Raw genomic sequence first — 20953 nt, 5'->3', positions numbered from 1 at the left:
GACACCTCCGCAATGGTCACGCCTGCATTGCCTGGACCGCGTCCTGCCAACGGCGTTCTAACGACGTTGGCATGACCCCTCCTGCCCCGCGACCGCCTCTGCCTGTCAATCAGCACTCTGAAGCCCAAAGCTTTGGGCTTCAGAGTGAGATCGCTGTTGGTGCAGCGATCGGCTCTGAATAAGCCCTTTTGGCATGCCCCCTCCCGCCCAGTGACTGCCTCTGCCTGTCAATTGGGCAGAGGCGATCGCAGCCCAGAGATGCTTTTAGCATCTCACTGGGCTCCCAGGGTGTGAGGCGCACTTCACAAAACAATTCAGACTGCGATCGCTGCTGCAGCGATACAGTCTGAATTAACCCCCTGGTCCCATTATCGCTGCTCAATATTGCAGTACGTGGTTTTAGTCACCTATTTGTTTGCAAATTGGGGCTGTTTTAAAGATAATGTGCTGGTCACAGTCTCTGACACATGGTCCAATTTCAAAATCTGACAAATAGATTTGTCTATATATATACTAGTAGATGGCTAATTTCATGGTGGCTTGAGCTCATGCTAGTAAATGCAAAATCTCTAATGCTTGTCCGTTCAGATTTTTGATTTTGTGTAGGTGCTGTTGGCACTTTAATATATCATGGACTTGAACCAGTGACATCACTAAATACAATATACATTTATTTTAAATGACACTCCCTTATGTTTATAATGTTTCCTTACTCTAATTTTTGGCTATTTTTCCCCTTAGTCTAATTTTTGGCTATTTGATTATAATATGCACAGTGCCTCGGTCTGGTCAGGCCAGCTGCCATTCAGAGGGTCTATCTTACTGCTTTATGGCTTAGGTCCTATTTTGCTTACAAGTGGCGGTTTACAGTAGGTACCGTATATTAAATATACAGAACAGTTAAAAAATGTAACTTCTACCATAGTCAATATTTTCTTTCTTACACCGCAGCTGACAACTTTACCTTTTTTCCATGCTGGGGCCATTATATAAACAAGGAAACCTCAGTACTGAAATGTCATATCTGTCAACATTCATTCCTGAGAAGCCAATGTAATTTTTTGTCTTTTTTCTCTTCTTATTTCAACAGATCCTCAGAGCAAACGATGTATTGTTCTTAAGTTTAATTTTTATGGAACTTTTTGACACTGCTGAAACTCTCCAGACTACTGTGTCAGATAAGATTAAAGTCATCACAATAAAGGAAGGGCAAATAACTGAATGACAGCGGAAAAAATAAACCCTTTCAAGATTGATTGATTAATCCTGAATGTATCTGTACAGCAAGAACTACTGTTTTACTAATGATAAATCATAGCAAACTGACAGATATTAATTAAATTGCTTGGAGCAACAGCTCTCTGATAAGAGCCAAAGAATAACAAAGAGATAAAATTCTTTAAGATTTTAAAGAAACAATCTGGTACTTTCAGATCACGGTTGAATTACATAACATGAGATTTGTCACGTTACATAAACACTGTTGTGTTACATTAGATGGGATGCTTTAAAAACAGTTTACAACTTAAATGACATATAGCATACTGTATTTGGCTAAGATTCCTCACCCTCACTATAGTTTCAGGTCTCAAAAAAGCTGTGCTACTCTGCGAGATTGCATCATTTAACACTATTATCCAGGAGAGACTAAAGGGGGGTACACATGTAACGATTTTTGCTTAATTTCTTATCAATCTGACTAGATTGCTTGGAAATGTAGCACACATTGCTCCGTGTGTATGCCCGCGCATCGCTATTACCGGTTCTAGATTGGCCATTTATCAACAAGTGAAAAAACTCTTTGTGAATGATAAAACTTGTTGCATATGATAAATGGTACTCCAACCAATTAGCTCATAACTGTTATGTGTTCCGCTCCTAACTGTCATGTGTTTGAAAAATGACAATTTGGAGCTGATAACCTGGAGTGCCATTTATCATACGTAACAAGTTTTATCACTCGTTGATAAATGGGCCCCTAGATTATCCATTGCTGGTTGTGAGTGTCACATGATCACCTAGTAGCCAAACATAGCACACTCTTATTGTGCAGTGGTTCTATACATATATTTCTTACAGTATGTCTTCTTGGGTTCTCTGCTTGTAACATCGGAAACTGTTCATTTAATATATGTAATATATAGTTATATGCTGCATCTGTTTACCATTCTGTCTCTATACAGTGTTCTGTAGTTGTCTCATGGGCTTATATTGGAGGCATAAGCTATGTTTAGTAACTGAGATCATGTTAGTTATGGGTGAGAACTCCTCCTTCGTGCAGTTTATGGCAGAATCACAGTAAGTCTCGCAGTTATGAGAGGGAGTGTACTCCACAAAATTGTACCAGATCTGTCACTGGATCTTTGTCATGGTGGCCACATGCAGCTCAATACTGGCCATATGATGTAGAACATGCCCTTTTTTCCATTTTTTATTGAAATGTAAGTAATTCAATGCTAGTGAATAGCCTGAAATTATACAAAGTTAAGCGGTAAACTGCTAGAGGTTAAAATAAAAAAAGTTTGTCCTCCCATCCCCGTCTCCCGCTGCTCCTCGCACGCTCCTGGGTTTCGCTGTCTCCGGGATGTTCCTGTGTCCAACATGGAAAACAAGCAAGTGGAGGCTCCCGATGGGCTGTTGGATGATCTGTGCAGCCAATTTATTTTCCACATTCCCAATGAGGAAAGAGACAATGCAATCAGAGTTTGCTTTCAGATGGAACTGGTCCATTGGTTTTACTTGGACTTCTGTATGCAGAACTTTCCAGGCCTGCCTCAGTGTGGGATAAGAGACTTCGCTAAAGCAGTTTTTACAGCATTGCCCATTTTTACTTCCCAATGGTGAAGATGTACAAAGGGTTTTGGATGAATGGAAGGAATACAAAATGGGAGTACCCACCTATGATGCGATTATTCTCGATGAGACACTTGACAATGTGCTGCTTGTCCAAGGGCATATAGCAAAGTCTGGCTTGGAATTTCCAAAAGGAAAAGTGAATAAAGAGGAAACTCCACATGACTGTGCTGCAAGAGAGGTACTTGAAGAGACAGGCTTTGATATCAAAGATTGCATGTGCAATAATGATTACATTGAACTGAAGATCAATGACCAGTTGACCCATTTGTACATCATTCCTGGAGTCCCAAAAGACACCAAGTTTAACCCAAAACAAGACGAGAAATCAGAAACATTGAGAGGTTTCCAACTGAAAAACTGCCTTGTCATAAAAATTATATGGCTCCCAAGTTAAGTTAGGATTGGTTCCAAACAAGATTTTTATAGTCATATCTTTTGTAAGACCGTTGCGGGACTGGCTACACCAGAGACTAGGTGACTCCTCAGACAGTGACAATGGATTTACCACTGCAGGAAGTACGCCATCAAAACCTAATGTAGAGAAATCAAAACCTAAAATGCATTGTATGCCTCACTTTTCCGAGCCTTCTCTATCAGAGCAGTGGGCAAAGGCCAAAATCCAACAAAAGCCATATACTAATTTCAATCCAGTGGAGATGTCAGAAATTCTTAAAATTAACAATCAAAACCTGAGGAGTAACGGTAAGAAACAGCATCAAGACTCTCCAAACCAAAAGAAGAAGGCAAATGGGGTCCACAATTCGCAAGCCAAGCGACAAAATAGTGTTTTGAAATCTGAGCGAAAACTTACCCCATAGAGGCTCCATGAGACGTTTGAAATGGACTCTGCATTTGAAGCATGCTACCTCTCTGAAGGACAGAAGTACAGTCACTCTGAGGATGAAGCTTACAATGGGATCGTGCCGTACCCCTTCTATTCAAAAGCCTTCTTGGACTTCCGATTTGACAGGAATGCCATCATGAAATCCTTCGATCTCTGATTCACCAGCAGCTGCACAAGTCTCACAAGTGCTGCGTCATGTTGCAGCCGGGATCGAGGTTTAATCAAGCCTTACTTTCCTCAGGTGTTTTTCAGGATGTGCAGGGATTTTATGGTGGTTTGGAAAAGGTCTGTCCTATGGACATGGCTTGCTACCTGGTTATGTTCCCTATGTGATTGTAAGTGACTTGTGGCTGGTGGTTTTTCCTTCTTCTTGCACTGTTTTTGCAATATTGACTTTTATACACACTAGCACCTTCTCGGTGTTTTACTCTCCTGTCATATGTATTCAGTGGGCATTGTCTAGATGTAGTTTGTATTAATAAACTGTCTTTTCTTCTCTTCTCCCTGACATAGATGTGACATTTGGTTATATATATATATATATATATATATATATATATATATATATGTAAGTGTAAGACCTCCATGTTTTTCTTGTTTTTTTGCACTTCATTGTCCTGTTTTGCATTATGTTTTGCACATAAAAGTTTTTTTAAGTCCTTGGAGTGCCGCCTCTCGTCCTTTTCCAGACACACCTGAGCCACAGGTGGGGAAGGCATAGAAACTATATATATATATATATATATATATATATATATATATATATATCAGTTTTTAAGTTGTAGCTTGAATGTAATCTGGATGCATAGTCAAAGAGTTCAGCCTTGCTGCAATCACTTGTCGGTCATGTGCTTGTGTTGCCTTGTGTAATATCTACTGCGGATTAGCAGACATTGACCATGTCATGTATAAAGTGGGTATGTCTTTTCAGGGTTGAACGGTCATCACTGTTTCTGTCTGTCCCTGTAATCTTCTATACAAAGCATGCCAAAATAATGAAAATATAAGTGTGTATGTAATCTTAACTATAGTAGGACTCAATGTGGATCTTCTCATTGAGCCTACACTGTATTTACACACTTGACGGTAATGATCAAGCACATCAGTCCACTTTATGTCTACTGCAAGCAATTAATTCTTCTGCTGTTGTGTACAGTATGAGATTTGGAGAAGACTTAGGAGGAATGTCCCTGTTTTTGCGGAGATTGTATGTCCTTTGCCTAGGTTATCTAATTGGTAAACGTTTAATTTGCCGGATGTCGGGATCCCGACGGTCAGGATACCGATGCTGGAATCCCGACAGCTGGCAATGCCGGCAGCTGGAATACCAGCACAACAGGACTATTCCCACTCGTCCACGACACCCATAGAGTGGGAATAGAACCTGTGGCAAGCGCACCGAGCCAGCAGCGTGGCGAGCGCACCAAGCCCGCAAGGGGCCTCTTTGCTCTCACCCCGCTGCCTGCATACTGGCGGCCGTGATGCTGCTGTTGGTATATTGATGGCCGGCATCCTGACCGTTGGTAAATCGTACTGATTCCATCTAATTATGTCACCCACTTTGTGGGTAGCAGCCGCTTTGTATTACTCATGACACCCATATAATCGTTTCCTGAGACTGTGCTCTAACCTGTCACCAATCAGCTTGGTTCTGTTGTAAAAGAAACAGGTACAGGTCTGTCTGCCACCTAGTGTTTATGTTAGCAGCTCATGCACCCCTTAGTTCATCACATCAAGGTAAAGCGAAGACTGAAAGAACATTGGTGTGGATGTACCGCTTTCCTTTGTGATCATTTAGAGACCGAGACACCAAATTCAGCCAAGCTATGTCTTTATGTACTGTATGGACAACTTGCCCTGTGGAGTAAACATCACCCTATAATATTCCCAGATCCTGCTCTACACTGATATACTTATCCATCATTCATACAAATAGTTCTGAGAGTAGCACTGTGTCCATGACCATGTGGGGTCATTCCGAGTTGGTTGCTAGCTGCTGTTGTTCGCTGCGCAGAGATCAGTGTAAAAAATGGCTAATCTTCGCATGCGTAGGCACCGCAATGCACACGCGGGTCATACGGGTACAAAGTCTATTGTGGTTTTGCACTGGTTCAAGTGACGATTCCAATCGCACAGACGACCGCAAGGTGATTGACAGAAAGAGGGCGTTTCTGGGTGTCAACTGACCATTTTCAGGGAGTGCAGAAAAATGCAGGCGTGTCGGGGAAAAAGCAGGCATGGCTGGGCGTACGCTGGGCGGGTATGTGACGTCAAAAGCCGTCCCTCCATCGTTAGAATCAACGCACAGGATAAGTAACTACAGGGCTGGTCTTGTTTTGCACAAAAAGATTTGCAGGCGCTCTGCTGCACAGGTTTTCGCACTTCTGCAAAGCGAAAATACACTCCCCGGTGGGCGGCAACAATGCGTTAGCACGGCTGCTAAAAACTGCTAGCGAGCGATCAACTCGGAATGACCCCCACGTCTGTTACGGAACTCATTAGGTGTGCAGCTCTAGACAGCGACTTCTATTCTGGTAGGTGATCTGTTTTCTGGATGTATTTTGTAGTTGATATGTAGCACAACATTAAGTTAAAATGAAATCCTCAAAAGGAAACCTAGACACTTATTGTATATTTTTTCTACAGTATGTTTTATGAAACATGTTTTAATGAAAATTTCTGCAAAACGGGACATTAAAAAAAAAAAAGTTTAGTTTAGCAAAAACTGAAAATTAATGTAGCATAGCACGTGGACTACTGATGGGAAGGTGGTCTTATGAATCAAAATGATAAATCTTTGGGTCCTCATTTAGGATTTCTGGGGGTCATTCTGATCCGATCGTACGCTGAAGTTTATCGCAGCGGTGCAATCGGGTCAGAACTGTGCATGAGCCGGCGCCGCACTGCGCCGGCGCATGCCAGATGGCCGAAGGTCGTTGGGCCGCTACGATCGCCTCTGCCTGATTGACAGGCAGAGGCAGTTGCTGGGCGGGGGGGCGGAACGGCGGAGTTTGGCCGCCATTTCGTGGGTTCGGTCCGGCCAACGCTGGCGTGGCCGAACCGAATGGGGGGCAGGCCACAGCGGCTGCATGATGTCACACGCAGCCACTGCAGGCCAGGGAGCGATGTGCAGCTCCCGGCCAGCATGCTAAAGCTGCGCTGGTAGGGAGCTACTCTTGAAGTGCAAAGGCATCGCCGCTGTGCGATGCCTTTGCACTTCTGCGGGGGGGGGGGCGGCACTGGCATGCGGGGTGGGATAGCCCTGTGCTGGGCGTCCCCCCACATGTCAGTGTGAATGATCGTAGCTGTGCTAAATTTAGCACAGCTACAATCATCTCGGAATGACCCCCCCTGTGCACCATCAAGAATGCAAAACGATGGTTCCTCAGTATGTGTGGTTTATTTACTAACTGGTGGATTGTGAAAGCTGAATTTCTGGTGTGTTTAAGCCCACAATTTAAAAGGGCACTGCTTATAACAGGGAAACAACGCCTCTTAAATATGAAAAAAGAAGCGTGATGGTCTGGGGTAGTTTAGCTGGATCCCAATTCAGCATCTTGCATAGTTACTGGCACTCTAAACCAAAAGGGCTACAACAGCATTTTGCAGCACAATGCAGTACTGTTTGATCTATGCCTAGGTGGTCAAGGTTTCTCCATACATCAAGACCCAAAACATACCTCCAGGCTATGTCAAAACTATCTTAGAGGAAAAGTGCAAGTTAGTAAGCTTCAATTCATGAGAAGCTCAGTGCAATTTTCTGACTTAAACCCCATCGAGTTGGTTTATGATTAACTTGACATGAGGGTGAAAACAAATCAACAGTATTGGGAAGAACATCTCGTTCAAAATTAGATTTTCATTGTAGAATGTATGCCAGGATTGTGTTGAGTGGTTATATCTGTAAAAGGATGCTACTTTGAGGAGTTAACAATTTACACTTGAATAATCTTTGCTAAACAAAATGAATCGATTTCTTTTTTTTTTTATCTCAAATTGTTTATTTGTCCTATGCTTTCAGAGTATATTGAAACATTAAATTGGAAAAATGTGAGTATTCTAAAACCTTGACCAGTAGTCCACATTGGGGCTAATTCAGGTTGGATCGCAAATCACGATCAAACTGGAATTTGTGCGGTGGGCCCGCGTGCGCATGCGCAGTGCCTGTACTGCGCATGCACCCGCACTTTCTGCGGGGGGCTGCAGAAAATGCGATCGCCTCTGCCTGTCAATCAGGCAGAGGCGGTCGCGGGCGGGGGCGGGGGGAATGCAATGCTCCGTTTCTAGGGAGGAGATGGAGCATTGCGGGGGTGGAGCAACTCGAACAGTTGGTGATGCAGTGCGAACGGGGGCATGTGGGAGCATGATTGCGTCAGCTGTGTGACATCACACGCAGCCACCGCATTGGGTAAGATGGCACCGGGTCTCCTGTGTCCGCAGCTAAGCTGCGCCGGCAGGAGGCATCAAGATTTTTTACGATGAAGCAGAAATTGCGAGGCGATCGCAATTTCTGCTTCATCAAGGGGGTAGGCGCCGGTCAGCATGCTGGGTGGCCTTGCCCAACGATGGGCGGCCCCCAGCATGCGATCCAAAGGATAGCAAATTCTGCTGATTAGCAGAATTTGCTATCCTTACTGAATTAGCCCCAATATACCTAAATCATTTTTGTAGATATGTAATTTATATATCTATGTGTGCTGTTTTTTACGTACAAAATGCCATTAGAAAACTTGTTTATTTCTATTGTTGTTCTACAGTTCCAAGTTAGCCATGTGACTGGCTTATCAGTTTATCTGAGTGTTCTTGCTCTGCTGTCATATTTCAGTAGTTTGTCAATACTCTTATAGTATTGTGTGTTTGTAAACAAAAGTTAGTAGCTAAGCAGTGTCTTCTGAAGACGCGTTTTCATTGCTTTCATTGCTGGATGTGATAGATGTCAGCTCATGCAGACAGGGTCGCCTAGTAAGCTAGTTTAAAATTTTTTTTTTTTACAATTTTTATAAACAATGCCGTAGAACATGTTATTAAAATTAAAAAATCAAGTTGATCTAAAAAGTGTTGTTTTGTTTGAGTAATCTGTCATTTTTTTATTGTTTAATTGTGAGATGTCTGCACTGTTCATGTAACAGTATTTACTCACTGCTCTGCTTTCTGGTAGTTGAATAGTATCTATGGCCCGCATTCTGAGTTGTTCGCTTGCTAGCTGCTTTTAGCAGCATTGCAAACGCTAGGCCGCCGCCCTCTGGGAGTGTATCTTAGCTTAGCAGAATAGCGAACGAAAGAGTAGCAGAATTGCTACTAAATATTTTCTTGCAGTTTCTGAGTAGCTCCAGACCTACTCCTAGATTGCGATCAGCTCGGTCCGTTTAGTTCCTGGTTTGACGTCACAAACACGCCCTGCGTTCGGCCAGCCACTCCCCCGTTTCTCCAGCCACTCCCGCATTTTTCTCTGACACGACTGCGTTTTTTAGCACACTCCCAGAAAACGCTCAGTTACCACCCAGAAACGCCCCTTTCCTGTCAATCATTTACCGATCAGCAGTGCGACTGAAAAGCACCGCACGAACACCAGCAAATCTACTAAGTTTTGTGTAAAATAACTTAGCGCGTGCGCTCTGCGTACCATGCGCATGCGCATTTTGCAACAAATCTCATCATAGCAAAAATCGGTAACGAGGGAACAACTCGGAATGACCCCCTATGTGGCCTATTTAGTAAGGAATCATGTGGAAAGGCAAATTGTTCAGTCTTCAATTATGTAATAATATGTAACATAAACCAGGTAAATAGTCACATAAATTGATTTTCAAAGCAGACCCAACCTCTCTCCAACTTATGATGTCACAGAAGTAGATGGACAGTGCCTGACTACTTCTGCTTGTTTTGAATAAATGTTTATTTTTCTTTTCTTTTTTAAACGTGCGCATGTCTTTTTATTTATTTCAATAAAACTGTGATTTTTTTTATATTGAACTACAGGTACCAGCATGGTCCTGCTATAAAGACAAGCTGGCACTTGGAGAAACACAAATGCAAGCTTGCCCTTGTACCTGCACTTGAGGCTAGTGCTCCTGCATACACACTATACAATTATTGGGTCGATGGCACAATTATCGGGTGATCGATCCAATAATTCCAATAATTCCATAGTGTGTACCCAGCTAAGTCCAAAATCAAAACTTTTACACTAGAAACTGATGACAAGGAAGATGCCAAGATAGGCTTTAAACTTTTAAGTATACTGTGTAGGGGATATGTGACATTACTTTGCTGATTGTTTTATTGTGTAGTGCAATTGTGCAATGTAATGGAGGTCAGTGAGAAAATGAAAAAAGAAAATCATATCATCAGAAGAAAAATAAAGATATGAGCTAAAGAGGGAGTTACTGTATATGTGATTAACTTCTCAATATATGTGTTACTTATACAGTAGTTTCCTTGCTGTAAAAAAAAACAAAGCATGCCCAGCTCGTCTAAAGATATGTAGAGTATGTCACAGATCTCCCCAAGTTCCATTTATCCTGCAGTATTTCCTATTACAGTCATAATACTCTCAGTTTCCATCAATCTCCTCATGTCACTATTGCCATAATGCAATCAGCCAGCTCGGTTATCGTTACAGTCCCCGTACCAAGAAAAAACAGTTTCCCTGATACTACAAACTCTTCCTATTCATTCTTCATCACACAAATAGTATTGCTTGGGAATTAATAATCTACTTATTTATAGTGGTAGCCATATTTTTCTGCTTCAAAAAACATGTGTTTTATTGCACAGTGATTTTATTTTGTATGACAGACATAGATCTCTAGGTACACACAGCATGCTCACTGAAAGTAAGACCTCTGGACCCTTGCTGCGAGGTATTGCCAGCCATATGACATTTAATTCACTGTAGAACTGTAAGTAATATGTGTACAGAATTGCCCTGGTTAATCACCTGTCTAGTCTCAGCGGATTGTTTTGACATCATTCAGTGGAGGTCAATTTTATTTCAAAGTACTGTACACTAGAGCACAGGTTCTCAAACTCGGTCCTCAGGACCCCACACGGTGCATGTTTTGCAGGTCTCCTCACAGAATCACAAGTGAAATAATTAGCTCCACCTGTGGACCTTTTAAAATGTGTCTGTGAGTAATTAATACACCTGTGCACTTGCTGGGTTACCTGCAAAACATGCACTGTGTGGGGTCCTGAGGACCGAGTTTGAGAACCCCTGCACTAGAGTAATCAAAAATTCTTCAATAACATTTCCAAGTATTAATCTATTACATGACTTTGGTGAGAATAATGACTGGAACCAGACAAGATTCCAGTGATATGTTTATATTTGTGAATTTGCACAGCCTGGTGGTATGTAGCATTAGAGGAGAATATTAATATTTTCTGCTGAACATACAGTGCATTTAAATTGCAATTACATTTCCACATTAATGTGGGGACGTAATGATGATTTATTTAAAATATCACTTACCACAAAATTCATATCACAGCAAAAATAGGATTTTAATACCTACCGGTAAATCCTTTTCTCCTAGTCCATAGAGGATGCTGGGGTCCACTTCACTACCATGGGGTATAGACGGTTCCGCAGGAGCCATGGTCACGTTAGGACCTTTCAAGGGTGTGAACTGGCTCTTCCCTCTATGCCCCTCCTCCAGACCTCAGTATAGGAACTGTGCCCAGGGAGACGGACATTTCGAGGAAAGGATTTACTTTTAATTTAACGGTGAGATTCATACCAGCTTACACCTCAACCATGCCGCACAACATGGCATTCAACATAACACATGCCAACAGGCATGAACCATTTGCAGCAACATGCTGAAAATAATTGTAACACAACACTTGTGTAACTACAACAAAGTAACTACTGCAGGAAAAGTACACACTGGGTCGGGTGCCCAGCATCCTCTACGGACTAGGAGAAAAGGATTTACCGGTAGGTATTAAAATCCTATTTTCTCATACATCCTAGAGGATGCTGGGGTCTACTTCAGTACCATGGGGTTATACCAAAGCTCCAGTACGGACGGGAGAGTGCGGATGACCCTGCAGCACCGATTGACCAAACTTGAGGTCCTCATCGGCCAAGGTGTCAAACTTGTAGAACTTTGCAAACGTGTTTGACCCTGACCAAGTAGCTGCTCGGCAAAGTTGTAATGCTGAGACCCACCGGGCAGCCGCCCAGGATGAGCCCACCTTTCTAGTAGAATGGGCATTTACCGACTTCGGTATCGGCAATCCTGCCGTGGAATTAGCGTGCTGAATCGTCCCTCTGATCCAGTGCGCAATAGTCTGCTTAGAAGCAGGACACCCAATCTTGTTGGGAGCATACAGGACAAACAGAGCCTCTGTTTTCCTTATCCGAGCTGTTCTTGCGACATAAATTTCAAAGCTCTGACCACATCAAGAGACTTTGACTCAGTGAAAGTGTCAGTAGCCACTGGCACCACAATAGGTTGGTTCATACGGAAAGACGAAATCACCTTTGGAAGAAATTGTTGGCGAGTTCTCAACTCTGCCCTATCTTCATGGAAGATCAGGTAAGGGCTCTTGTGAGACAAGGCCCCCAGCTCAGACACCCGCCTTGCGGATGTCAAGGCCAAAAGCATCACCATTTTCCAAGTGAGAAACTTCAATTCTATCTCCTGTAGAGGTTCAAACCAATCCGATTGAAGGAACTGCAACACCACATTAAGATCCCATGGTGCCACTGGAGGCACAAATGGAGGCTGGATGTGCAGCACCCCTTTCACGACCGTCTGAACTTCTGGAAGGGCGGCCAATTGTTTTTGAAAGAAAACTGACAAGGCCGAAATCTGAACCTTGATTGAACCCAATCTTAGGCTCGCATCCACACCAGCCTGCAGAAAACGGAGAAAACGTCCTGTAAATGCTGATTTACATACAGGACTAAAAGCAACACTTTAAAAAGACATTTCATACACTTTAAATGGAGCTGCTGCGGCCGCTCTACTTAATCCTCAATCTACGTACTTATTACACCATTAGCGTACAGAGGCCCGTACCGTGTACGTACTTTGCGTACAAACGCCGCGCTGGCTGTACAAAGTACACTCAGAGCGTACACACCCAAAGATACACCATGAACCCTTAACAGCTATGCATGTGATAGTAATATACTTTAAACCTTAGCAGGGAAAGGAAAACACGACACCAGTTTGCATTTAAAATGCCGGGTTCCGATACCACAACATATCATTACTGAAAGGGGGTTACAATAACAAAGCAATACAATACAATAGAATAATGGCTACAGTCAATGGTACATACGTGTTTGGTTTTCGCCGCGCTACCCAGTCTGGTCCTCAGTCATCTAGATAGATTACCTTTAGAGTCTGTCTCTGACCAGGCCTGCAGCTGGCTCCATTATACAATCTTCCAAAACTTAACACAATGGATACTGTAATCTCTTTGTCCATTGGACACAGGGATGGTCATTTACAGTACAGGAGAGGTCATAGGTTGGTTTGAATAGGTGGGCGATGTCTGTTCCAGATGCACTTGTGGGTGGTCTCCTCTGGGTTCCCGCTGCATACCTAATGTATAGTAAATACAGTTTATATCTATATTCTGCTCCTGCACATAACTATTCGCAGGAACGTGCGATCTGCTGCAAACCAACATCGGAATATTACCCTTAAAATACCCTACAGCTGGATACCAAACACCACCTTATAACCTTGTTCTGTACCCTCCTACCCTGTAAAGGTGAATCCCTTTGTTCTGATACCATTTAAACTGTTGTAACTTGCTGGTGTGGTGCAGGGAGACTGTGTACATTGTGCACTATTTGGATTAAATATGTAATGTGGTTTGATGGCTTTTCCATGCGTTCACAAACTCTACTGTAAATACTCATACCACGCGCTAATGCGCAGGACCGCGGGAGTGACCATACGCAAATTGCGAATATGCGCACGCACGGCAGTACAAGTACACGCACGGAGACCATCTGTGTGTAGTTTGTACGTGATGTGTGTACTGCAATATTTTTCGACTTTGAAAGTCCACCCTTTGGCAGTCACCAATAACTGCCACTATCTAATCAATAAACAGAAAAATATCTATACAATATCTACAGAAGCTTGGATGGTAGGGGGAGAGTTGTAGGTGGGAAATGTATGACCTAGTGGGATAGTAAAAGCATGTATGTATGAATCCATGTCTGAGGGGCATGTATCATCATGCCGTATATGTTCTACATAAGCTTCGAGGTATTGCAAAGTATACATTAAATCCTTCTCATCCCGTATTAAGGGTCTGTAAATGGGCCAACAAACACTACCGAGCTCTTTTCGGCTTCTTGTTCCAACAAATGGGGTGCACATTTAGTTGATGATACATGGGGGGGGGGGAAACATATGTGAGTGCTAGTATATGTGGATATCACCTGTCGACTATGTGTGCCATTAGCTGGAGGTTGCAGAGATGAAGATAAGACACATATAAAAATACATTCACATAAACATTTTGGGTAGGGCTGACGTCTTTTCCGGATGGATGTATCTGGGCAGAGGGGGAGACAAAGAAAAACGGGTGAAAGAAACATGCCATGAAATTCATTTGCAATCCTTATCATAACACTGTCTCTATGGATGGGTCGTAGATTAAATCTGCTGCTATAACAGCACCCTCGCTCCTTAGACTCATCAAATTTGTGCCGTGCTTGCGCCGCATTAGAATTTGAACACACCTATATATCGAACCAATAATTATGACAACTCCCAGGATACAAAGGAGAAACTTCCCAACACTCATAATGACATTTTGAGCCCACTCTCCTAAACCTGAGAACCATTTGCGTGGGTTCAACCATGAGACCCAGCCGGTCAGTTCATTACTCACAGTCGCTAAGGTAAGGTTGTGCTTCCTCCTGAACTCCCACTTCAACTGCAAGATATCGTCGATCTTTTGATCGATGATCTCCGTTGGGTCATCAGTGCTGTTTGTAATATACGTACAGCACTTCACACCATATTGAGTTGCCAGAGTAACACAGTACCCACCTGTCACGGCTGTGACATAATTAAGGACCATCCTGTGCTGAATCAGTTCCTTCTTGTAAGCTTGTAACTCCCTTCCCGTATACCTGAAGGTGTCGTCATACAGCTCAGTGATATTATCTATCAAGTTCGCTAGCGCATGGATATACCTATAATTTATAGTTCCTCTGGCAGTACGGGTAATGTCTAATGCGAGAAGGAACTGAATCCCGGTGGATTCGTGGATCAAATCAGAGGTTGCGTGCTCTGACCTATCTATGAGGTGTCTCTTGATGATGTGTTCATAGTGAGTATGAGTATAAGGAGCCTGAGCCCTGCAGTGAACGTCTTTGATTTTATCATGGGTTATGGTCATGACCTCCGGTAGTACTCTCCCAATATAACACAATCCCTCTGAGCTCGGGGCAAGCCACTTGTACGCCTTCCTCCCACATATGAAATAGGCATCATCTGGGAGAACATAGGGGACAAAATATAACATCACCATATTACAAATTTTCCAATTAAAGAAACCAATCTCTAGTTCTTCCATCTGCTCAGCACAAGTAACGGGCTGGATGATATGAGCACAATACCCTGACAGTACTTTTCCAACCCACATGGTCTTGCTTCCACGGGTATACCTATACCGAAAATACCTCCCACTGTTGGCTATTTGGCATACAAGTTCAGCAGACAATATCCCTTCACAGTGCCTCCAAGCTCCATGACTACCAGAGTGCTTACTGATACCAGCCTTTACTCGAGTGATGTGCTGCTCCTGAGATCCTACAAATTTATACTCGCCATCAGAACCCATTCTAGATCCCTGCTCGACCTCTCTGGGACCCTCACCAAAACAAACTGTTCTGATCAAAACCAGAATTACTAACAGAACCCGAAATGCAGTCTCTTGTGATCTATCCATTTTGTTAGGGGAAAGGAGGAAAATAAGAAGGAGAAAAGAAAGGAAAATGCAGGGGGAGGTGAAAAAAGACAATGGTGCGACAACCGTTCTAGATCTTGTTGCTCTCTGTGCTCAGATGCCCTTCAACAGTCCTGCCTCTCAACTTTCCCGGAACAAACACTCTAGTGTCTCTTTGCCTTGCTCTTTGAACACACAGTTCACTCTGAACTCACAGTTACCAAACTACTTTGTCACGAGTTCTCTCCGGGTCAGTGACCTTCTTGTAGTGGGACGAGTGGACCCAAGTCTCTCTTTCGGCGACCTTCAATGCTGTCGTGCTGGTTAACAAGACTTGGTATGGTCCTTCCCACCTGTCTATGAGGAAAACTGAGCATAAGAAATTTCGAATCATCACATAATCCCCAGGCTCAATGTCATGACAATTACTGTTCGGTAGGTCAGGAATCACCAGCTTTAAATTTATTTGTTGATTTCTCAGCTGCTGGCTCATCCCAACCAAATATTTAACAGTCACTTCATTATTACATTTCAAATCATCCTGGTGGTCTATCATTACATGAGGTTGTCGACCAAAAATAATTTCAAAGGGTGATAAGTTAAGTGGATACCTGGGAGTGGTTCTGATGCTGTACAACACTAGTGGCAAAGCTTCTGGCCACAACAATCCAGTCTCAGCCATTAATTTGCTCAGCTTGTTCTTAATAGTGCTGTTCACTCTCTCTACCTTTGCACTCACATGTGGACGGTACGGAGTATGCAGCTTGCTATTAATTCCCATCAGTTTGCACATGACCTGAAAGACTTCACCTGTAAAATGGGTACCCCTGTCAAATTCAATTATTCTAGGGATAACATATCTACACACAAATTCCTGCACAATTTTCTTTGCAGTGAACGTAGCAGTATTTGTGGCAGCAGGGAACGCTTCTACCCAGTTGGAAAATACATCAATACAAACTAACACATATTTCAAATTCCTACAGGGTGGTAACTGTATGAAATCGATTTGTATTACCTGAAAAGGTCCATCTGTAGGAGGGATATGGGATGGCTCTGTTGGTATTGTCTTTCCAATATTCTTCCTCAAGCAAGTAAAACATGTCATTGCTCTCTTACCTGCATGGGAAGAGAATCCTGGCGCACACCAGTAGACTCTTACCAACTTGCACATACCCTCTGTGCCCAAATGAGTCAGACCGTGTGCCGCCTCAGCTAGGCTTGGAAGATATGTTATGGGGGCCACTGGCTTACCGTGTCCACCTGTCCACAGTCCTGAGGACTCCTGGCCATACCCCTTTGCCCTCCAGACTGCCTTTTCCTGTAGGGAACACAAATTTTGCATTTTGATTAATTGTTGTGTGTTGATCATGTTAAATGTCATCAGTGATGTGATGTTCGTTTGTATGGGGGTGCTTGCTGCTGATTTAGCAGCTTCGTCTGCCCGGCTGTTACCAAGTGAAATTGGGTCTTGGTTGTAAGTGTGTGCTTTGCACTTGCTAACAGCCACTCTGTCTGGTTCCTGTATTGCTGTCAAAAGCCTTTTAATGTGGGACGCATGCGCTACAGGTGTGCCAGCTGCCGTCATGAAATTTCTGAGGCGCCATAGGGCCCCAAAATCATGCACTACTCCAAAGGCGTACCTAGAATCTGTGTATATATTAGCTGACTTATCCTTGGCCAATTCACACGCTCTGGTTAGGGCGACCAACTCAGCAACTTGTGCTGAGTGCGGTGGGCCCAGGGGTTCAGCTTCTATGATACCTTCGTCATCTACAACTGCATATCCAGTGCACAAGTCTCCTGACTCTGTCTGTCTGTGGCAACTACCGTCAGTGTAGAAGGTAAAGTCTACTCCTTCCAGTGGGTTGTCACTGATGTCAGGTCTCGCTGTGAAAGTCTGATTCAGGTATTCCATACAATCATGCATATCAGAGTCTGCACTAAATCTTCCTTCACCAACATTCTCATCCTCCACCCTTTGTGCCTGTCCAGGCACACTTGGCAAGTAAGTTGCAGGATTTAGTGAGCTGCATCTCTTAATGGTGATGTTTACCGGGGCCATCAGTGATAATTCCCACTTTGTAAACTGAGCAGATGAGACATGTCTGGTTTGGGCTGAGTTCAGTAAACCTGATTCTGCATGAGGTGTATGAATGGTCAGGTCATGTCCTAAGACTACGTCCTCACTTTTACATACCAGCAAAGCTATCGCTGCAACACTTCGCAAGCAAGTGGGGGAGAGACCGCTCTACAGTGTCCAACTGTGCACTGTAGTAAGCTACCGGTCTGCTGGCATCACCATGTCTCTGAGTTAAAACCCCTGACGCGCACCCCGCACTTTCTGTACCGTACAATTCAAAGGGCTTCTCATTATCTGGCATACCTAATGCAGGTGCCTGTGATAGGCACTGTTTGACTCTCTCAAACTCCATTTCAGACTCATCTGTGTGCGAGATCCGTTCTGGTTTGTTCGAAGAGACCATTTCTTGCAAAGGTAAAGCCAGTATAGAGAACAATGGAATCCAGTTTCGACAGTACCCACACATTCCAAGGAAAGTGCGGATCTGTTGCTGAGTTTGTGGCAGAGTCATGTCGCGAATCGCCTGTATTCTATCAGCAGTGAGGTGTCTAAGTCCTTGAGTCAAGCAATGTCCCAAATATTTGACCCTGGTCCGGCACAACTGCAACTTATCCTTTGAAAACTTGTGTCCCGTTTGTGAAAGATGAAACAGGTAGTGGTTCATTCCTATTTTATGTTTATAAGTAGTCTTGCAGGCCAGGATTTCCCGTTGCTCTGGTTTAAGAAGATTCTTGTTTGCTGCCAGTGGTGAGTCTGTGTGATTGCAGCTTGTTTCCATGTGTTCAGCCTCACCTGTCTGTTGATTGCACCTCTCAGTTGTGCAGCAGGGCAGCTGCACGACATAATTAATTAAGACTCTCTGTTATATGCTGGCTCAGTGCAATTCACAGACGCTGGTAATATTTCCAGATTTCCAGGTTCCTGGGTTCCAGAGTTCTTGAGTTCTGAGCTAGTCCCTGCCAGTTCCTGAGCTCCTGTCTAGCAGTGTCTGTCTAGCTGCTTTGAGTGTCGGTTCCTGTGTCGATTCCAGTGTCGATTCCAGTGTCTGATCCTGTGTCCTGCCATTAAGCGTTCCTGTCCAGGAGTCCTGTGGCTTTGTCTGTGCCTGGTCGAATATCTGGCTTCTTGGTGTCCACTGGTCTGTCTTTTGGGATTCTGCCTGTCCTCCAGTTCTGAGAGTCTGTGTCGGCTACGTTGGGGGTTCCTGTCTGTTTTCCAGTATTTGTACCGGTTCCATGAGTAGCGGCTTTGCCGCGTCCGTCGGCTCAGGCCGCAGTATTCTTTGGTTATAATTTGTTACTGGTGTTTTGCAGAGGGTTCTGCTTGTGCTGTCACCACCGGTACACAACGGTATTGTGTCGGCGAGTGGACAGCATTTCCTTTGTTGTTCTTTTCCTTTGGCGGCATGCCGCACATATATTTAGGTTTAGGGTTGTTAGTAGCCCCTAGCCTTCTGTTTGTTTTAGCTAGAGGTCCCCTTGTTATTATCCTGTCTCGGTTCACGCCTTGTCTCAATCTAAGACCTGGGGGCATCGGAGTTGGGCAGACCTAATCCGCCCTTCAAACGCGGCTGCCGTGGGCCCAAGAAACCATAGTCACTCAGGCGTGAACAGACCACACGGGTGAAACAACGGAGGTAGGGTGCTAGGGGCTATTTCCACACCACACCTCGTTTCAGCGTCACGTTCTGGTGCTCAGGACTCACTACGCAACATCTCCCTTGTTCTGAACACCAGGAACCTAACATTATCACCAGCCATGCAACAAACAAGAAATAAAACTTTTTCTTTTTTGGCCCAGTCCAGTGTCTTGTCTAGAATCCAGTCCTGTCTAGAATTCAGTGTGCAAAATCCAGTCCGGTGTTTAGAATCCAGTCCTGTCTAAAACTCAGTGTGCAGAATCCAGTCCGGTGTTTAGAATCCAGTCCTATCTAGAATTCAGTGTGCAGAATCCAGTCCGGTGTTTAAAAATCCAGACTTGTCTAGTTTAAAAATCTAGTCTAGTCTAGTCTAGTCTAGTCTAGTTTAATATCCTCCTATGAAAACTATGCAAGCCCTGCAGGCGTCTCTCTCAGCCCTGAACTCTGCTTTCAGTGCTTTGAAACCTGAGCGGCTGGAAGTTTTGCAGCAATCCTTAAAGCAACTGCAAAACCTTCTGACCAAACTTTTGCTTATTTTGCCAGAAGTTCTTGAGAGTTCATTCTCTAAAGAGACTCTTGTTCACAGTATGGTGACAAGTGAATCCTCAGGTTTAATTAGAGAGAAAAAGTTTGAAAGTTTTCTGCGGCCCAGGCTCTCAGAAGAGGAGCATCTGCGTCGCAGAAACTTAGATTTATGCCTATATTGTGGGGGTTTAGGCCACTATCTGCAGACCTGTGAGTTGCGCAAGCAAAAGTGTGGCGACAAGTCCTGCCCTCTGGCCAAGTTGAGTCAGGATACAAGACCTACTCCTGTCTCTACTGTGGCAGAGGTACTTGTCACACATCCCACACTAAAATGCACTCTGTCCTATAATTGGGGTCCTTGGGCTAGGGAGCCCCATTATAGATTCAGGAACCAAAGGGGAATGTTTCTCTCCTCTCTTGATTTTCCTGTGGAAGCAGAGTTGCAAACCCCTGGAGTGGTGCCCGATGCCCAGGGTCCTGGAGTGGTGCCCGATGCCCAGGGTCCTGGAGTGGTGCCCGATGCCCAGGGTCCTGGAGCGGTGCCCGATGCCCAGGGTCCTGGAGCGGTTCCCGATGCCCAGAGTACTGGAACGGTGCCCGATGCCCAGAGTCCTGGAGCGGTGCCCGATGCCCAGAGTCCTGGAGCGGTACCCGATGCTCTAGGTTATAGAGGGACATCGAATATTATTGCTCAGGTGTCAATACTAGAAGGGTCTCAGAAGCTGTTACCCCAGGTAGAGACTTGAAAAGCGCAACTCCAGAGAAGGTGTCTAAAACCATAGTTCTAGAAGGGAACTAGAGAAGCAAAACCCCAGAAGGGATCTTTGAAGTAATATCCCCAAGTGGGGTCTCGAGAGACGCAGCCCCAAAGAAGGGTCTAGAGGTCGCTTCCCCAGGAAAGGACTCAAGAGGCATAGCGTTAGTGGAGGTTCTGAAGGTTATAGCTTCAGCAAAGGTCCCGGAAGTCTTAGTCCCGGGAGAAGTTTCGATAATTATCGACTCAGAGAGGGAGGCCGACGGCTCGGTCCCAGAGAGAGAGGCCGACGGCTCGGTCCCAGAGAGGGAGGTCAAC

General features: G+C 44.2%; 1 pseudogene; it reads left to right on the top strand.

Moving 5' to 3' along the window:
• Nucleotides 1-2601: 2601 nt before the first annotated feature.
• On the top strand, nucleotides 2602-3857 carry LOC135057830 (m7GpppN-mRNA hydrolase-like; annotated as a pseudogene).
• The last annotated feature ends 17096 nt before the right edge of the window (nucleotides 3858-20953 follow it).

Source organism: Pseudophryne corroboree, chromosome 3 (assembly GCF_028390025.1).
Source record: "Pseudophryne corroboree isolate aPseCor3 chromosome 3, aPseCor3.hap2, whole genome shotgun sequence".
NCBI lineage: Eukaryota > Metazoa > Chordata > Amphibia > Anura > Myobatrachidae > Pseudophryne > Pseudophryne corroboree.
The sequence above is the reverse complement of the archived record's forward strand: the minus strand, read 5'-3'. Positions and strand labels throughout refer to the sequence as shown.